Source organism: Zea mays, chromosome 3, assembly GCF_902167145.1.
Source record: "Zea mays cultivar B73 chromosome 3, Zm-B73-REFERENCE-NAM-5.0, whole genome shotgun sequence".
NCBI lineage: Eukaryota > Viridiplantae > Streptophyta > Magnoliopsida > Poales > Poaceae > Zea > Zea mays.
This window is the reverse complement of record NC_050098.1, coordinates 660,691-681,987: the sequence shown is the minus strand read 5'-3', so window position 1 is coordinate 681,987 and position 21,297 is coordinate 660,691.

Below are 21,297 nucleotides of genomic sequence, written 5' to 3'. Positions count from 1 at the left end.
AGGCAGGAAACATCCAAAATATACTTCGCCATTATAATACCTTTAGAGGCAATGAGGAGAAGGTGCTACAGACGTAGGGTTACCAATGGTTGATCCCTATATCAGTGGTATTATTCATCTATTTATAGATATAGGCCAATACACTCCTTCGTATAAAATCACTACATTGCCCCTATTATTACACAATAGCCCTTCGTTATCGGGGAGATACAATTATGTCATTTTACAATCCTAATGTATTGTTCATGTCTTTTCTTCTTCTCGGGATCCTTCACCATCCTTGTCTGAAGCCGTTGAAGCTTTGCCTTTCTTGCTTTGGTTTCACATAACCTTCCGCTTTATATAACTGTTGGGGGCCTTCCTCTTCTGAAGGTCCTCAAAAACGTGACTAATCATATGCTTTCAGTATGGTATAGACTGTTACAGGAGGCTTTGGTTTTGGGATGAAGGTTTTCTCTCATGATAAAGGCATGCGCGATATGAAGATACAACCCGGAGATACGGATGAACGCCGAAGCTATGGCTGAAGAAGCTTTGGCTCGGTATATTAACGAAGATCAAGGACAAAACTGACCTAAGGAGGAAAATACTAGTTTGTCCCTGTTAGCTCACATTATAATTAAGAGTAAATGTCAGGGCATGGATGTAATCTTATCCAGGCTGCGTCCCGTGGCTATAAATAGATGAACAGTAACACCGTACTATTCACGCTGGATTGTAATCACTCTTGCGTCATTCTCGCATCTTCACCTTCTGGCAAGCCAAAGGTATCATTGTGATATAAATATTGTTGATGTTTATTCATGTTTATGATATGAGAATATAAATAACTTACTTATTCATAATCATTATTTATATTCTTTTGTATTTCATGTACCCTTATTTATATTTGTTCACTGAGATGATGAAGTTATGCCCTTCATGACCTTCGTCTGGAGATCATTATATCCAAAAGGAGATAATACTTGGAAGGACGAAGGTCTCTAATTATTAACAATCGTGTTGTCTTATTCTTGATGTGTAGCATTTGAGAACAAGGACCAATTTTGGCGCCCACCTCCGGTGAACTCAATCGACCACCTTCGGCAAGCATCGACTTTCGTAATGTTGCCGAAGAAGACAACAGTGTCAGGGGCTGCCCTGCAGCCACTGGACACAAATCAGGAGACACTGCGAGAAGCTAGGAGCCAGAAGAGTAAGGCTGCTTGAAAGGGAAATAGGGTTAACCTTTTCCCACAATTAAATTTGGTGGTTGAATGTCCAACACAAATATATGGACTAACAAGTTTGCTCTAGAATACATGTTCTACATGTGCAAAAAGGTTCAATACAAACCAATAAATATTCAAGTTAGGGATCAAATACAAAGGAGCAAAAGAAACTTGAGTGTGCTGAGGAACGGCGCACCGGACTGTCCGGTGCACCAGGACCATACAACTCAAACCAGCCACTCTCGGGTTTCTGCAGGCGCACTCCGCTATAATTCACCGGACTGTTCGGTGTGCCACCGGACTGTCTGGTGCACCATCGGAGCAACGACTACTTCGCGCAACGGTCGACTGCAAAAGCTGAAGAACAGATGAACAGTGCGCAATAGTGCACGGCGGAGTCAGAGCGTAGAGTCAGTGGCGCACCGGACAATGAACAGGAGTTGTCCGGTGTGGCACCGGACTGTCTGGTGCCACAACAAGACAACGACGCCAACGGCCAACTACTCCCAAACCCTAGTGGTTGGGTGACGTGGCGGCGCACCGGACAGTCTACAAGACCTGTCCGGTGCGCCCATCGACAACAGCCTTCCCCAACGGCTTGTTGGTGGTTGAGGGCTATAAATACCCCCCAACCACAACAACTCCAAGCATCCAAGTTTTCTGAAGTTCTCATTCAATACAAGAGCTAGTGCATTCACTCCTAGACACAAATCAAAAGATCAAAGCCTCTCCAAGTCCCAAGTTCATTCCAACCACCTAGTAACTTGAGAGAGTGTTTGTTCATGTTCGTTTGAGCTCTTGTTGCTTGGATCGCTTTCTTCCTTCCTCATTCTTGTTCCCAAGAGACTTGTAATCAAAGCAAGAGACACCAAGTGTGTGGTGGTCCTTGCGGGGTCTAAGTGACCCATTTGATTAAGGAGAAAGCTCACTCGGTCTAAGTGACCGTTTGAGAGAGGGAAAGGGTTGAAAGAGACCCAGTCTTTGTGACCACCTCAACGGGGACTAGTTTCTTTAGAACCAAACCTCGGTAAAACAAATCACCGTGTTCGTCCGCTTGTTTTCCATTTGATTTGTTTTCCCCTCTCCCAGACTTGTTTTAAGTGCTAACGCTAACCCGACTTGTAGTGTGTGTTTAAAGTTGTAAATTTTAGATTACACCTATTCACCCCCCTCTAGGCGACTTTCAATTGGTATCAGAGCCCGGTGCTTCATTAGAGTCTAACAACTCGAAGTGATGTCGGGAGATCACGCCAAGAGGGAGATCGTGACCGGCGACAAGCCTGCAAGCTCGAGGAGGACTCTCTCAAGGGAGTCCGGCAACAAGCACAAGGAGGAATCCTCTTCCTCCATCAAGTCCCATCGGAGAGGCGACAAGAAGAAGAAGATGAAGAAAGTGGTCTACTATGAGACCGACTCATCGTCGCCCTCCACATTCGGCTCTGACTTGTTGTCCACTACTTCTAAGCGCCATGAGCGCAAGAAGTATAGTAAGACGCCCCTACGCTATCCCCATATTTCAAAGCGCGCTCCTCTACTTTTCGTTCTCTTAGGCAAACCACCATATTTTGATGGTGAAGATTATTGTATGTGGAGTGATAAAATGAGGCATCATCTAACCTCACTCCACGCAAGCATTTGGGATATTGTTGAGTTTGGAGCGCAGGTACCTAAGGTGGGGGACGAGGGCTACGACTCAGACGAGGTCGCCCAAATTAGGCACTTTAACTCCCAAGCCACAACTATACTCCTCGCCTCCTTGTGTCGAGAGGAGTATAATAAGGTGCAAGGGTTAAAAAGTGCCAAAGAAATTTGGGACGTCCTCAAGACGGCGCACGAAGGGGACGAGGTGACTAAGATCACTAAGCGCGAAATGATTGAGGGAGAACTCGGTCGATTCATCCTCAACAAGGGAGAGGAGCCACAAGCAATGTACAACCGGCTCAAGACCTTGGTGAACCAATTGTGCAACCTCGGGAGCACCAAATGGGATGACCATGAGATGGTCAAGGTTATTCTTAGATCCCTTGTCTTTCGCAATCCTACTCAAGTTCAATTAATACGTGGGGATCCTAGATATAAACTAATGTCTCCCGGGGAGGTTATTGGCAAGTTTGTGAGCTTTGAGCTAATGATCAAAGACTCCAAACACATTGTCAACTTGGAGCAAGGCGCCACCTCAACACCCGAGGTGCAACCCATCGCATTCAAAGCGACGGAAGAAGAGAAGAGGGAGTCTACACCAAGTAGGCTTCCAATCGATACCTCCAAGCTCGACAATGAGGAGATGGCGCTCATCGTCAAGAGCTTCCGTCAAATCCTCAAGCAACTGAGGGGGAAAGACTACAAACCCCGCTCCAAGAGGTTGTGCTACAAGTGTGGTAAGCCCGGTCATTTTATTGCTAAATGTCCAATTTGAAGTGATAGTGACAGGGGCGACGACAAGAAGGGGAAGAAGAAGGAGAAGAAGAGGTATTACAAGAAGAAGGGCGGCGATGCCCACGTGTGTCGGGAATATGACTCCGACGAGACCTCCACCGACTCTTCCTCCGACGAGGACGTCACCAACATCACCGTCAACAAGGACCACCTTTTCCCCAACGTCGGCCACAAATGTTTCATGGCCAAGGACAGCAAAAAGAAGAAGGTACAATCTAGAACCACCCCCAAGTATACAACATCTAGTGATGTGGGTAGTTCTAGTGAAGACGAAGATGATTTACTTACTCTTTTTGCCAACCTTAACATGCAACAAAAAGAAAAATTAAATGAACTAATAGGAGCTATTCATGAGAAGGATGAACTCTTGGATAGCCAAGAGGAATTCCTTATTAAAGAAAACAAAAAGCATGTTAAAGTAAAAAATGCTTATACTCAGGAAGTAGAGAAAAATGAAAACTTGACTAAGGAGCTTAGCATTTGCCATGATTTAATTATTTGTCTTATAAATGATAATGCTAGTCTAAATGCTAAGATTGATGAATTGAATGATACAATTTCTAGCCTTAAAAATGAAAATGTTAGCCTAGTTTCTAAGGTTAAAGATTTAAATGTTTGCAATAATTCTATTTCTTGTCTTAGAGATGAGAATGCCATATTACATGCTAAGATAGAAGAATTAAATGTTTGCAAACCTTCTACATCTATTGTTGATCATGTTCATATTTGCACTAGATGTAGAGATGTTAATGTAGATGCTATAAATGATCACCTCACTTTAATTAAACAACAAAATGATCATATAGCTCAATTAACTGCTAAAATTAATGAGCATGAAATTGAAAATGGAAAATTTTAATTTGTTAGAAGCATGCTCTATAGTGGGAGACGCCCTGCATTAAGGATGGCATTGGTTTCCAACATGGTCACAATGTCAAGCTTAATGCCCCTAAGAAATTGTCTAACTTTGTTAAGGGCAAAGCTCCCATGGTTCAGGATAATGAATGCTATATTTTATATCCTGCTAATTATCGTGAGCACAAAATTAGGAAAATTCATGCTAAGAAATCTCATTCTGTTTCTCACCATGCTTTTATGTATAAGAATGAGGCATCTAGCTCTAGGCACACCACTCACATTAAATTGTCTAAAAAGAAAACTCCTACTTCATCAAATGAGCCTAACATTTCATTTAAAACTTTTGATGCTTCATATGTGCTCACTAACAAATCAGGCAAAGTAGTTGCCAAATATGTTGGGGGCAAACACAAGAGCTCCAAGACTTGTGTTTGGGTACCCAAGGTGCTTGTTTCTAACGTCAAAGGACCCAAGACTGTTTGGGTACCTAAGAACAAGGCCTAAATTGTTTTGCAGGTTTATGTATCCGGGAGGCTCAAGTTGGATAATTGATAGCGGATGCACAAACCACATGACAGGGGAGAAGAGAATGTTCTCCTCCTACGAGAAAAACGAAGATCTCCAACGAGTTATCACATTCGGAGATGGAAATCAAGGTTTGGTCAAAGGTTTGGGTAAAATTGCTATATCCCATGACCATTCTATTTCCAATGTTTTTCTTGTAGATTCTTTAGATTACAATTTGCTTTCTGTTTCTCAATTATGCAAAATGGGCTACAACTGTCCTTTTGCAGATATAAGTGTTACCGTCTTTAGAAGAAGTGACGATTCAATAGCATTTAAGGGAGTGTTAGAGGGACAGCTATATTTAGTTGACTTTAATGAGAACACAGCTGAACTCAACACTTGTTTAATTGCTAAGACTAATATGGATTGGCTCTGGCATCATCGACTAGCCCATGTTGGAATGAAGAATCTTCACAAGCTTCTAAAGGGAGAACACATTTTGGGACTAACAAATGTTCATTTTGAGAAAGACAGGGTTTGTAGAGCATGCTAAGTAGAAAAGCAAGTTGGCACCCACCATCCACACAAGAACATAATGACTACTGACAGGCCGCTCGAGCTACTCCACATGGATTTATTCGGCCCGATCGCTTACATAAGCATCGTCGGGAGTAAGTACTGTCTTGTTATTGTGGATGACTATTCTCGCTTCACTTGGGTATTCTTTTTACAGGAAAAATATCAGACCCAAGATACTTTAAAGGGATTCTTAAGACGAGCTCAAAATGAGTTCGGTTTAAGGATCAAAAAGATTAGAAGCGATAATGGGACGGAGTTCAAGAATTCTCAAATTGAAGGCTTTCTTGAGGAGGAGGGCATCAAGCATGAGTTCTCTTCTCCCTACACACCTCAACAAAATGGTGTAGTGGAGAGGAAGAATAGAACTCTACTGGACATGGCAAGGACCATGCTTGATGAGTACAAGACTCCGGACCGGTTTTGGGCCGAGGCGATTAACACCGCCTGCTACTCCATCAACCGGCTCTACCTTCACTGAATCCTCAAGAAGACATCATAAGAACTCCTCACTGGTAAAAAGCCCAATGTTTCATATTTTAGAGTCTTTGGTAGCAAATGTTTTATTCTTGTTAAAAGAGGTAGAAAATCTAAATTTGCTCCTAAAGTTGTAGAAGGCTTTTTACTCGGATATGACTCAAACATAAGGGCATATAGAGTCTTCAACAAATCCACTGGATTAGTCGAAGTTTCTTGTGACATTGTGTTTGATGAGACTAATGGCTCCCAAGTGGAACAAGTTGATCTTGATGAACTAGATGATGAAGAGGCTTCATGCGTCGCGCTAAGAAACATGTCCATTGGGGATGTGTGTCCTAAGGAATCCAAAGAGCCCATACAAGCACAAGATCAACAGTCATCTTCTAACCAAGCATCTCCACCAACTCAAGATGAGGATCAGGCTCAAAATGATGAAAATGAAGATCAAGAGGATGAGCCACCTCAAGAGGAGGACAATGATCAAGGGGGAGATCATAATAATAAAGACAAGGAAGATGATCAAGAAATAAAGGGTCAAAGACCGCCACACCCAAGAGTCCACCAAGCAATTCAATGAGATCACCCCGTCAACTCCATCCTTGGTGACATTCATAAGGGGGTAACGACTAGATCTCGAGTTGCACATTTCTGTGAACATTACTCTTTTGTGTCCTCTATTGAGCCATACAGGATTGAGGATGACTAAGAGATCCGGATTGGGTGCTGCCAATGCAAGAGGAACTCAACAACTTCACGAGGAATTATGTATGGCATTTAGTTCCACGTCCGAATCAAAATGTTGTAGGTACCAAGTGGGTATTCCGCAACAAGCAAGATGAGCATGGTGTGGTGACAAGAAACAAAGCCCGACTTGTGGCCAAGGGGTATTCACAAGTCAAAGGTTTAGATTTCGATGAAACTTATGCACCCGTAGCTAGGCTTGAGTCAATTCATATATTACTTGCCTATGCTACTTACCATGGCTTTAAGCTTTATCAAATGGACGTGAAAAGTGCCTTCCTCAATGGACCAATCAAGGAAGAGGTCTATGTTGAGCAACCTCCCGGCTTTGAAGATAGTGAGTACCCTAACCATGTTTATAAACTCTCAGAGGCGCTTTATGGCCTCAAGCAAGCCCCAAGAGCATGGTATGAGTACCTGCAAGATTTCCTTATCACTAATGGCTTCAAAGTCGAAAAAGCTGATCCTACTCTCTTTACTAAAACTGTTGCAAAAGATTTGTTCGTATGCCAAATTTATATTGACGATATTATATTTAGGTCTACTAACAAATCAACTTGTGAAGAGTTTAGTAGGATCATGATACAGAAATTCGAGATGTCTATGATGGGGGAGTTGAAGTATTTCCTAGGATTTCAAGTCAAGCAACTCCAAGAAGGCACCTTCATCAGCCAAACAAAGTACATTCAAGACATACTCAACAAGTTTGGAATGAAGGATGCCAAGCCCATCAAGACACCCATGGGAACAAATGGGCATCTCGACCTCGACACGGGAGGTAAATCCATAGATCAAAAGGTATACCGGTCGATGATAGGATCTTTACTCTATTATGTGCATCTCGACCGGATATTACGCTTTCCGTATGCATGTGTGCAAGGTTCCAGGCCAATCCTATGGAAGTTCACCTTAGGGCCGTGAAGAGAATCATGAGGTATTTAGTTTACACTCCTAAGTTTGGGCTTTGGTACCCCAAGGGATCCACCTTTGATTTAATAGGATATTCCAATGCCGATTGGGCAGGGTGTAAAATTGATAGGAAGAGCACATCAGGGACTTGTCAGTTTCTGGGGAGATCCCTGGTGTCTTGGCCTTCAAAGAACAAAACTCAGTATCTCTTTCCACCGCTGAAGCCGAGTACATTGCTGCAGGCCATTGTTGTGCGCAATTACTTTGGATGAGGCAAACCCTCAGGGACTATGGCTACAAATTAAGCAAAGTCCCTCTCCTATGTGATAATGAGAGTGCAACACGCATGGCGGATAATCCCGTTGAACACAGCCGCACTAAGCACATAGACATTTGGTATCACTTTCTGAGGGATCACCAACAAAGGGGGATATCGAAATAGCTTATGTCAACACCAAGAATCAATTAGCCGATATTTTCACCAAGCCATTAGATGAGAAAACCTTTAGCAAACTTCGAAATGAGCTAAATATTCTTGATTATCGGAACTTTGATTGAAACATTGCACACATAGCTCATTTATATACCTTTGATCATATCTCTTTCATTTGGTACAAATGTATATTTCTTATTCTTATTATGCCAAAGCTATGACTAATGGGTTTTCAATTATATTTCTACACTAAGTTGTAGATTGAAAGGGAAATGAAGTATTCAACGAAGACAAGGCTTCCACTCCACTCTAACGGTATCATTTACCCTTCTTCATCACTCCACAACACTCTCAATTGGTATAATCCTTCACTCATATTACTTGTACCAATGGGGGATAAAATATCAAGGGCTCCAACGTTCTCCATTTTTGGCGATTAATGCCAAAGGGGAGAAAATATTAAGCCCAAAGCAAAAGGACCGCACCACCACCATTTCAAAAATTTTCAAAATGAAAGATTTAGTTGGTATTCACAAAGATTTGTTTTCAATTGGTATCTTGTAATAGCAGTTTCTTCAATTGGTATATATCTTCAAAATTGGTATCTATTAAAACCCTCTTGGAAACTAAGAGGAGAATTTCATTCAGGGGGAGTTTTGCTAAGTCAAAGGAAAAGCATTTGAAACAGGGGGAGAAATTCCAAAATCTTGAAAATGCTTCTTGCAAACCTATTCATATATCTTTGACTATTTGCAAAAGACCTTGAAAAGATTTGTCCAAAAGAATTTGCAAAAACAAAACAAGTGGTGCAAATGTGGTCCAAAATATTAAATAAAAGAAAGGAATCTATTCATATCTAGTGAAATTATAAATTGGTTTAATTCCAAGTAACCTATGCACTTACCTTATGCAAACTAGTTCATTTCTGCACTTTATATATTTGATTTGGTTTGTGTTGGCATAATCACCAAAAAGGGGGAGATTGAAAGGGAAATAGGGTTAACCTTTTCCCACAATTAATTTTGGTGGTTGAATGCCCAACACAAATATATGGACTAACTAGTCGGCTGCCTGTGCGTTGCGACGGTTTACAACAATACCCAGGTAAATTGTCTACCAAAAATTTTCAAGATTTTTTATTGATTGTCTCCGCTCTCCGTATAATATTTTTTGATTTGGCTAACTGATGTTATTGTTTACTCCATGTAATATGTCTTGGTACAACACGGTCAATGAAGTGAGCGATTAGAAGAGAGTTCACAACGACTGACTGAACGAATAGAGATTATAAAATGACATAATTCCACCATACAGAGACGAAATAAGAGAAAGTTTGTGAGCCCAAGTTTTATAAAATAAGTCACATAAACTCAAACTTATAGATCAAAATATGGAGTGATTGATAAAGTCAGGCATCAATAAAAACTGGATACGCTCCATATAAATTATGCTACTTTGTAGCAATTCACTAACATTTAAAACCAACAAATAACCTTTCATTTTTTTACTGTTAGTGTGACAAACCATTGTTGCTTCATCCAATTCAGCAATCTCAAACACCATGGAGTCTATTGTGACAATGTGGTCTCAGAAACGACCAAATGATTGCAAGAGCCAAGAACGTCGGGCCGTGCTTGGACTGTAGCCTCGGCCCGTAGTGTTGGCCCGACACGATTTTTTTATTTTTCAAAAAAACACATATATAATTTATATTATGTGGTCTCAGAAACGATCTAATGCTTGCAAGAGCCAAGAACGTCGTGTCGTGCTTGGGCTGTAGCCTCGGCCCGTTGTGCTGGCCTGGCCCAACACGATTATATATTTTTTACTTTAAAAAAGATATATACAATTTATATTCAATATTAAAAACATCTGAGCATAATGTTCTACTGGTTAGATAGCTTCATCTAGTGTCTCTCGTCCTTCTTCTATTAGCGCATGGGTTCAAACCACACATTCTACACTGTTTTTTTACATTTTATGTTGATTTAATCAAATGAACCGATGGGCTAATAGGCTGGCCCGACACAGTCAGCAGGCCGACATGACGTGCCTGTGCTAGAGTTGTGGCCCGCGGGCATCTGGCCCGTGCCGGACCGCCGTTTGACCATCTATAGGCGTGCAACGGATTAATTTGAATTAGCTGTGAGGGGTTATTTGTAAAAAGATGACGTGTGACGACCGTTGAACTGGTGCTTTAAGTATAGTATAGACTAGTTTTCTCCACCGGACAGTGTCCGGTGCACCAGGACTGTACAACTCAAACCAGTCACTCTCGGGTTTATGCAGGTGCACTCCGGTATAATTCACCGGACTGTCCGGTGCACCAGCGGAGCAACGGCTACTTCGTGTAATGATCGGCTGCAAAAGCTGAAGAACAGATGAATAGTGCGCAACAGTGCGCAGAAGAGTAAGAGCGCAGAGTCAGTGGCGAACCGAACAATGAATAGGAGTTGTCCGGTGTGGCACCGGACTGTCCGGTGCTACAACAAGACAACGGCGCCAACGGTCGACTGCTCCCAAACACTAACGGTTGAGTGACGTGGCGGCACACCGGACAGTCTATAGGACCTGTCCGGTGGCGCACCGGACTGTCCGGTGGCGCACCGGACTGTCCGGTGCGCCCATCGACAGCAGGCTTCCCCAACGGCTTGTTGGTGGTTGAGGGCTATAAATACCCCCCAACCACCACAACTCCAAGCATCCAAGTTTTCTGAAGTTCTCATTCAATACAAGAGCTAGTGCATTCACTCCTAGACACAAATCAAAAGATCAAAGCCTCTCCAAGTCCCAAGTTCATTCCAACCACCTAGTAACTTGAGAGAGTGTTTGTTCGTGTTTGTTTGAGCTCTTGTTGCTTGGATCGCTTTCTTCCTTCCTCATTCTTGTTCCCAAGAGACTTGTAATCAAAGCAAGAGACACCAAGTGTGTGGTGGTCCTTGCGGGGTCTAAGTGACCCGTTTGATTAAGGAGAAAGCTCACTTGGTCTAAGTGACCGTTTGAGAGAGCGAAAGGGTTGAAAGAGACCCGATCTTTGTGACCATCTCAACGGGGACTAGGTTCTTTAGAACGGAACCTCGGTAAAACAAATCACCGTGTTCGTCCGCTTGTTTTCCATTTGATTTGTTTTCCCCTCTCCCGGACTTGTTTTAAGTGCTAACGCTAACCTCGGCTTGTAGTGTGTTTAAAGTTGTAAATTTCAGATTACGCCTATTCACCCCTCTCTAGGAGACTTTCACTGCTAGCCCAGCACCTCAGGAGGAGGAGCTAGATCAGGAGATCAGGGATTTGGAGGCTATCCACCAACATGTACAAAGGAAAAGGGAAAAGATGCTTCGGCTCGCCGACCTTTAGAAAAAGATCAACGAAGCTGCTGAAGAAATACGTCACCTAACTCAGGATGACCAAGACCGAAGACCCTAACACAGGGAGCTTCGTCAAGACAGCTCAATCAATGATGATGAATGGTACGGTGATTTTCACCATGGCAACTTTGTTTTTGATGATGCTTCTCCCTTGGCAGTAGAACTGCAGGCTACCCCGTGGCCACTATCTTATAAGCCACCTCAGCTCCCCATGTATGACGGGCATTCAGATCTGAAGCAGTTTTTGATGAGCTATGAAGCAATCATATCCTCATATGGGGGCAACACTACCGTCATGGCAAAGTCCTTCGTCATGGCAGTCAGGAGTGTGGCTCAAACATGGTTGTTGGGGACTTGTTCTCAAATGCTATGAATTAAGAACAAGGCAACACAAAAAGAAGTTAATGGTAAATATCCTTCGTCCTTCGAAGCGTTATTCCCCTTAGGATATAACGATCCTCAGACGAAGGTCATGAAGGTCATGCCTTCATGATTGCGGTTTTTATTGATAAAAGGAGAAGCAAATGAAACATGAGAGAATAACATGAATAATCACATAGCATTATTATGTGTCCTTATTAAATAATCATAGAAGAATAAAAACAATGATGAATTACATTTGTACCTTCGACTTGACAGAAGGCAAAAATGCAAGTGTCACGCGCGTGCCAGTACAAGTCAGCGTGAACAGTACGGGGGTACTATTCATCTATTTATAGACACAGGACACAACCTGTGACGAATTACAATTATGCCCCTCATAAAAGTTTACAACATTGACTCAGACCTTTATGGATTAAAAGGTCATTCTATCTCTAAGTCGGTTTGCAACACCGAAGCTTCATGAAAAGGAACCTTCGGTCATCTCCTGGGGACAACTTCAGCCGAAGCTGCTTCCTCCTACAAGACCTTCGGCGCAACGAAGCATGGTCCCAACAATGGTATTCTTCTCTTCGGTCGGGGACAATTACGTCGTGGCATAAGCTAAAAGACATGCTGGTCACTAGCTTCCAAGGTTTTCAAACAAAGCCAGTTATTGCCCAAGCTCTGTTCCAGTGCACACAAGACCAGGAAGAGTACCTCCAGGCGTATGTTCGAAGGTTCCTGCGATTGAGAGCCCAGGCGCCTACAGTGCCCAATGAGATTGTCATTGAGGCCATGATCAAGGGGCTCAGATCTGGACCAACGGCGCAATATTTTGCAAGGAAGCCACTGCAAACTTTGGAGAAGCTTCTCCAGAAAATGGATGAGTACATCAGAGCTGACAATGACTTTCGGCAAAGAAGGGAACAAGCCTACATATACTCTGAGATGGCCAGGGGCTTTGGAGGAAGATTCCACCTAGGCGTGTCAGGTCAATCCATAATGCCAGCTCAAGTGACGACAGAGGAAACCATACTCAAAGGCAACAGCACAACTCTCGGTCGTCAGGAGCACAACAAAGCTCTTTCAGGCCACCGGCTCCAAGAGGCAGAGGGGGGAGAAGCTTCGGAGGAAGATATGGAGATCAGCCCAGGAAGCTGTTTTGTCTGTTCTGCGGTGAAGATAAGGGGCATACCACAAGGACGTGCCAAGTTACGATTCAGAAATAGAAAGAAATTGCTGAAGCTGAAGCACGGCAGAATCAGCCGAAGTAGGTTCTGCATACCGCTTCGTACTACTCTCCCTACGTCCTGGAGTATGTAGGCAATCAACAGCCTACGGCCTCTGTCGCCTCGACAAGCCATTCTCAAACTTCCTGGGCCCAGTTGCTACCACCACCGCTAGCACCTGCCCTGGTTCGCAGTCAACAGCCAGAAGGGCATCACCACGCTCAGCAACAGCACGACCTTCGGGAGGAGTCTGAAGCTCGCCAGTCAACAGCAATGTGCCTGAGTCGAAGCACATCTATTAAAGGTGCCACAGTGATTCGATTAAAGAATATCCTACCCTGATGTATCTTAGTTTTTTCTGCCATTTTATTTTCTTGCATGAAAAACAATTCATGAAGGATTAATTTCAAATTTGATGTAATAATATTGTGGTCACACCATCGAGTGTGGAGCGCATCCCCTTAACAATACTTTCGAAGCTACAAAGTCGTTCCTAAGGGAGCGCAGAGTAAGTTCCAAAGCTACAAAGTCATTCCTAAGGGAGCACAGAGTAAGTTCTAAAGTTCAAAAGTCGTTCCTAAGAGAATGCAGAGCCAAGATGCCACCGAAATAAAAGGTGAAGAAGCTTCAAAGTCGTTCCTAAGGGGATACAGAGCTTAAATGCCACTGAAATAGAAGGTGAAGAAGCTCCAAAGTCGTTCCTAAGGAGATGCAAAGCTTAGCTCCAAAGTCGTTCCTAAGGGGATGCAGAGCTGAAACACCATCGAAATAAAAGGTGAAGAGACTCCAAAGTCGTTCCTAAGGGGATGCAGAGTCTGGGTATGTTCTCGTGTGACTGTGTGTCTTCGGCATAAACATCATGCAACATCATATCATCGCATCATTTTGCATAGCATTACATCATACATCATATCGCATCGGCAACAAGAATGTGGAAAAGGAAATATGCTTCTTTCAAAAAATTGTGAATGGAACAATGTGCTGAAGCACAAGGTATATCTTCGGCAGTTATAATTTTACATACCAAGAAAATTTTCGTCGACAACAATATTATATAACAGCTATGGCATAGATGACGTGACTTTTTCTTTGCGAAGCATGAAAAGAAGGAAAAGTGTTTTTTCGCCGAAGGCTCAAAAATGGTATGTACACAATTTTCATGCGTCACAAAGAAATATATTACATTAATATACATGTTTGTTGTTTGACTCATACACAAATATTACATTTTCCTAACAAAATAAGAATCTAGTCTTCTTTGAGTACTTTTTCGGCAGCTTCATTCAGCAGCCTGTCGACAACTTCGTCAATGATTGTATTGGCAACATTCATCACGTCCAAAGCCTCTTTCATAATGGGATCTGCCTCAGGGTTATTTGGCTCTGGTGGTGGTGAAAGGCCAGCTGCAGTAAAATATATGTTAATAAGGTTTCGAAGTTAGAAACGAATAATAAAGCAAAAGGGGCATTAAATAGTACCTATAATCAATGCACGTTTGGTAGCTTCCTCAGCTTCCTTTGCTTCTACCCGGGCATCATGGGTTTCTTTTTCTTTTTTCTTTATTGCTTCGTCGGCTATCTCGCGGCCGCCCTTCATCCAAACATCAAAATAAAATTTCCCACCCATTAGAGTAGCTTTGCCTAAAGGTTCCTTTGTATCATCTATGGAGAAGACTTCTGCCTGGGATGCAGCTTTAATGTGTTCACAACCAGTTTTCTCCAGAATCACTACAACCCCTCGAGCATCAGCGAAGGCACAAAAATCTCCCCGGTCGCTAAGTATTTCTTCAAAAGCTTCAACTTCTTCGTCGATCCATTCAATGACTCCTTCGGGATCGCCTCGAATAAACTTTTGCTCTGATGAGTATGCACCCACCTTCGCAAAACTGTCTTTTAGTTTCTTTGCGCAATCCAAGGATCTCTCATAGCATCTCTCCTTGGATTCACGAAGCTCCTCCACATTCTTTTGCAATCTTGAGCTAGTCCATTCACTTATTTCTTGCTTTGCTTTTGCAACTTCAAAATTTTCACTCATTTTAGCAAGCTTTTTCTGAAGGTCTTCGACTTTGGCTTTGTGAGCTTCGGATTGTGTATTAAGTTTCGCTTTGTTGCTCTTCAGCCTATTCACCAAGGAAAGTTGTATTTTATCTTTTTCAAGTGCCTCGTTCCTTAGTGTAATAACTTCTGACCGAAGGTTTCCAAGGGCTATTTGGCAGCTTTCATCTTTCGCTTTCTTTTGTGCCCTTAAAGCCTTGCTTAGGATTAAGCCCTACAAAAAATGAAGGATCAGCATGCAATAATAAGAAAAGATACAAAAAGTAATCTGCTTATAAGCTAAAACATCCTCACCTTCAGACTGTTATAGGCAAGGCTGTCTGCAAGGTCATCCTTCAACATTGCAGACAGGCCAAGCTCTAGCTTCGGGAAACCTATATTTTCTGCCATCTCCCGGAAAACAGATATCTCCTTGTTGTCCGGAAGGCAATACAAAAATCGTCTTCGTCAGTGCCATTAAGCACCAGGGATCCCGGGGGATACTTCAGATCCTTAGCATATTGCCTAGCTTCGGCAACCTGCTCCTCTAATAGCTTTTTCCCTGCCGCGTGACGCACTATAAATTCCAATCCTTCAGTAGAAGCTTCAGCGGCAGGGAATTCAGATTCTTTGTTGGTTCTCTCTTTTTCCAATGGTAACAGAGCTTTTGCAGCATCCAAAGGTCCTTGTTCAGTATCCTTTTCAACAAGCTCCGCAGGCCCTGTTTCTGCGGGAACTGAGGGCCTAGCTTCAGTGTAACCCGAGTTACGACAGCTTTGGCGGTTTCCTTTGTATTTTTCTCACCCATGTTAGGTACTTCTGTAGAGGAAGGAGTTAGTACCTTTGTCTATTCCATGACAGCGTCTAGTACGCCGGCCATTCTCCTCCTCTTTGGAGTTACTGCAGGAATTTTTGATACCTTCGGCAGCTCTGTCTCTTGTGGTTGGCTCAAAGTCTTCGGTTGCTCTGCTGATTTCCTCAATTCTGGCTCTTCGGCCGTTTTTGCCCTAGCTTCAGCAGGACACTTCAGCACATCGGCTATCTCGGCTTTCGGCTTCTCTACTGCTGCCTTCAAGATTGGCTCTTCGGCTGATTTCACCATGGCTTCAGTGGTAGCAGGGTGATCTGGTTCAGCGGCAGAAGAAGGTCCTTCAACAAGCTTCGACATTTTTGCCATATCAATGTTCCTAGACCGGTGTGTCAAAACTTTAACCTTTTTTACCTTATGAGTAGTAGAGATAACTGAGGTAGCAACTTTTTTCTTCTTTCCTTGCTTTCACGAGGGATAGCAATAGTCCGGGTATACGAAGCCAATAACATCAAAAACCCAGTTTAATCTTTTCTTGCCTCGCCCTCCAAAGGCCGATGTCATGGCAACATATTCGGCCCTTGTATAAGCACCAAGCAACTCATCGCTGGTTTCCTCAATACAATCTAACCATTCGTCATTTGGCTCATCGAACTGATCTCTATTCTGAAGGTGTATTTCAGATAAACTAAGCTGCTTTGACTGGACCCGGCAGCAGCTTCCTTCGGCATCTCCCAGCCACTTCTGAGTGGCCACACTATATAAGCAATGTGCTCCTGAACTAAGTCTCTGGTGCCAATATAGGTGCAAACTATGCTATAAGCAGCTTGGCACGCCTGGATATCCTTCCCAAGTGCGAGAGACGGTCTCCTAATGCCGAAGCGAGACCAAATAGGGCATTGAATAATCCCCTTTATATCTTCTCTTTCAACTAAGTCGTTCTTCACATAAAACCACTCTTGCATCTAGGCTCCTGGCCACCTCTTCCGAAATGTCGGGACTGGATAGCTCACATCAGAGCGAGGCACGAAGCCGTAACAACCAAAATTATTATGATATTGTTCTTTGCTAGTAGCCTTCGTCTCATAGGATAGCTCATGCATGTTGCAGAAACATTTTGCATTCGGCACTAAACCCTGGCTCCTCATGGCCCAAATGAAAATCCCCATTCTGATGATAGCTTCGGGGTAATCTGATGAAGGTAAATTTCAAAAGTCTTCAAAACTTCAACTAAAAATTTGTTCAGGGGGAATCGAAGCCTTGCTTTCATAAAACTCCTGTAGACAACAACTTCGTCTGCTTTGGGCACAGGGGCACTGCTATCTCCTCCAGCCCTCACGATAGAAATATCGCGGAAGTATATTCCTTTCATTGCATCAATTTGACTCTGTTTGATGGTTGATTTCCCGAAGATGGTATGACTCGGCCGCCAGGGCCAATCCTCGGCACCTTCGTTTCTACTTTCTAAGTCAAAACTTTCACTATCACCGGAATCTTCAGATAACCCAGCTAGCATCTCATTGGTAATCTTCTCTGTATTTGTCTTCTCCATAACTTCATAAAACCCAGCCAATGCAGGGTCAACAATCTTCTTCTCTTCAGCCATTTAGACAACGGTTGCATGATTGTCGAAGCTTAAAACTCAATCAAAACTCGGTAGAGCAAGAGAATTCAGAATGTCAAAAATAGCGCAAGCAACTGAAATGACACAGCGAATGCTGTCAATGCGAGTTCCTATTTATATGCCTAGCGCCTCACGATTTGGTGGGTCATACGTGTCAGTGTCTTTTGCTATTCTAGCGAAGGGAAGGTGTTTTTTCGGACCTTTGGCTAAAGGCCTTCGTTCACGTCGCAGTATAATTTGTTACAAACAAATTAATACTGCGAGGGGCTACTGTTGGGGGCCTTCCTCTTCTGAAGGTCCTAAAAAACGTGACTAATCATATGTTTTCAGTATGACATAGACTGTTACAGGAGGCTTCGGCTTTGGGATGAAGGTTTTCTCCCATGATAAAGGCATGCGCGATATGAAGATACAACCCGGAGATAGGGATGAACGCCGAAGCTATGGTTGAAGAAGCTTCGGCTCGGTATATTGACGAAGATCAAGGACGAAACCGACCTAAGGAGGAAAAGACTACTTCGTCCCTGTTAACTCACATTATAATTAAGCGTAAATGTCAGGGGCATGGATGTAATCTTATCCGGGCTACGTCCCGTGCCTATAAATAGATGAACAGTAACACCGTACTGTTCACGCTGGATTGTAATCACTCTTGCGTCATTCTCGCATCTTCACCTTCTGGCAAGCCGATGGTATCATTGTGATATAAATATTGTTGTTGTTTATTCATGTTTATGATACCAGAATATAAATAACTTACTGATTCATAATCATTATTTATATTCTTTTGTATTTCATGTACCCTTATTTATATTTGTTCACTGAGATGATGAAGGTATGCGCTTCGCGACCTTCGTCTGGAGATCATTATATCCAAAAGGAGATAATGCTTCAAAGGACAAAGGTCTCTAGTTATTAACAATCGTGTTGTCTTGTTCTTAATGTGTAGCATTTGAGAATAAGGACCAACAATAACCTTCGGCTTCATCCACCGTCTGAAGCTTTTCGAAATGACATTGTTTGTCCTTCATTTAAAATCCCTGTTTGGATTTAGCTAGTAGCATAGGCCTAGCACATTAAAAAAATAGTATGATAGCTATAGGGTTAGGTTCAGTAAAAATGCAGATATGCTAACATATTAAAAAGACGCATCCATGTAGTTTTCTGTCTTGCTAATTTCCTTGCATGGTTCTATTACTTAGTTGAAGATTGTGTTAGTCACCTAGAGGGGGTCAATAGGTGACATATTAAAATTCACAACTTAAAACAAACTAAAATTCCAAATTAAGTGTTAGATCAAAATCTAGACGAAAAAGAGTATGAGGGAGGCGTTGTCACTGTCGTTGTCGCCGTCGTCGTCGCCCTCGCCGCTGCTGCCGCCGCCCTCCTCGGAGTCCTCCTCCTCCTTGGAGAAACTGAGGAGTCCTCCTCCGAGTCATTCTACCCCTCGAGCCCTACGCGCTCGATGGACCGGATGTAGGCCTGCTCCGCCTCCGATAGCCCCATGGAGTCGTTCGAGTCATCAGACGATGCCGCAGGGGATGCCGTGGCTAGCGAGCCGTAATACTCCGAGGAAAATTCCTCCCTAGAGAACTCTGAGCCCCCAAAATTCTCAGATGGAGGGCTTGGAGAGCGCTTGCGCTTCCCCTCAGACGAGTGACGCTTTGCCTTGCCTCATTTGCCTCCAGCCATTGTTCTCAGGGTGAAGGAAAGAGGGAGGGGAAGAATACGAGTTAACAAGTGCAAGTGACGAAGGCAACCGTGGGCAAGTGGGCTATTTAAAGGCGCCGAGAGACGACCGTTCGTTTCCCGCCCGTTCGCCGAACAGTCACAAGACTTCAATAGTTGCTCAAGTCTCCAAGAAATGGGTCAAGCGGCTGGCGCCGTTTCACATAACACGGCACCGGAAGGAATCAAAGTCAACCGCCCAGACACAGCGTTACACCTCCCCGTCGCATTAGTTTACTATTTTGAGACAAGACAATGGATGCCTTTCAGTGGATAGACACCCATCGGGTACACCCATTGGGTGTACCATCCGGATTTTTTGAGATTTTCTTGAGCGGCACGACCTGCAACATATACACAATGACAAAGGGGGAGATTGGTCAAAGTTAAGGAAGTTCAGACTCCACCGAGCACAAGTCCAATCAGCAGCATCATTGAAGTATTTGGTCTAGTGCTGTTAAGCCAGGCTCCCCCTAGTTCGTGTTCAACCGGTCGGGCTCCAATTCGTCAGGGGGTCTGATCGAAGTGACTCTAAACCAAGCAAGATGTGGACAGATGTCACAGCCAAACTACTCCAAAATCTTTTGAAAGTAGGATGCAAAAACCTTTGAGTTGATTATTTCAAAACCAATTCAAAGCTCGAGGGCTACACCCATTGGGTGCACCTTCGGTGCACCCAACGGAGACGTGAAATCTCGGAAAAATGCTAAACTCAAAAGCGAGCAATGAAGACCTTTGAGTTGATTATTTCAAAATCAATTCAAAGCTCAGGGGCTACACCCAACAGAGACATGAAATCTCAAAAAAATGCTAAACTCAAAAGCGAGCAATGAAGACCTTTGAGTTGATTATTTCAAAATCAATACAAAGCTCGGGGGCTACACCCAACAGAGACGTGAAATCTCAAAAAAATGCTAAACTCAAAAGCGAGCAATGAAGATGAAGCGTCCCGATCCTTTGGGACTCAATGTGATATAATTACTAGTCCCAGGAGGCTAGTAACCACATTCCTTACTTCAAATAGTACAGAGTTCGAATGAAAGTTATTACAATACCAGGGTACAAGCTCGAGAGAGCCAGAATACAAAGCGCAGTAGAAGATACACTAGCCCAAGCCATAGGCAGAACTGGGTGCAGACACAGCCCCCTCAATCAAGCATAGCAGAAAAGAAGTCTTCGACTGCTGAAAAACATAAATAAATCTGGGTGAATACACTAGGTATTCCGCAAGCCCATCTCGCTCCTGTAAAGAGAAAGGGACCTATATCATACATGCTTTATATGGTGGAGTTGAGGTCACTCTTTTTTTCAGAGAAAGGCAGTACTCTTAGGGTTCTTCCCAAGAAAATAGAAATAACACAATACTCAACAACCACTGAGCTTCCCGCTCCCGTGGCATCGTTTTATTTTCCAAAAAACGCACCCTCACACACACTTTCCTATTCACGGAGGTTGTAAAACACTAATTGTCATATCACACCAGCCTCGTCCATTCCAGTGGACACGAACTATTCGAATAGGTTTGAACTCTGCGTAGAGGTGTACACTTTACCCACTAGTCCGGCTCTGCGATCCCAAGGCCAACGAGATCCGAATCCGAATCTCTTTCTTCCCTCGCATGTCCTAACCTTATCGGTTATACCGGAAGGAGTCAGGCCACTGCCATGTCCAAACCGGACAAAACATTCCCCCTCCTTATCCTCCCGGTGCTCCCCAGCCTTCATAACCCTGGGGTTGGACCGTACGAGTTCAGATTGAGTGACTGCCCACGCAGTCTCGAGTGGTTGTACTTATCATGAGTACATGTTGAAAGATGACAAACTGGTCCTTATATGAGGGGACAATCCTTCTGCTCACGCTTAAACTAGCTGAGCCTTCACCTTAGGCCCTCCCCTAAACCAGGGAGTCCCTGATCATCCCACTGATAAGGTGATGAGGGTGAATACCCTTCTTCGCACACTTTTTGAAAACCTCGCTTAGTGAAACACACTGCCCT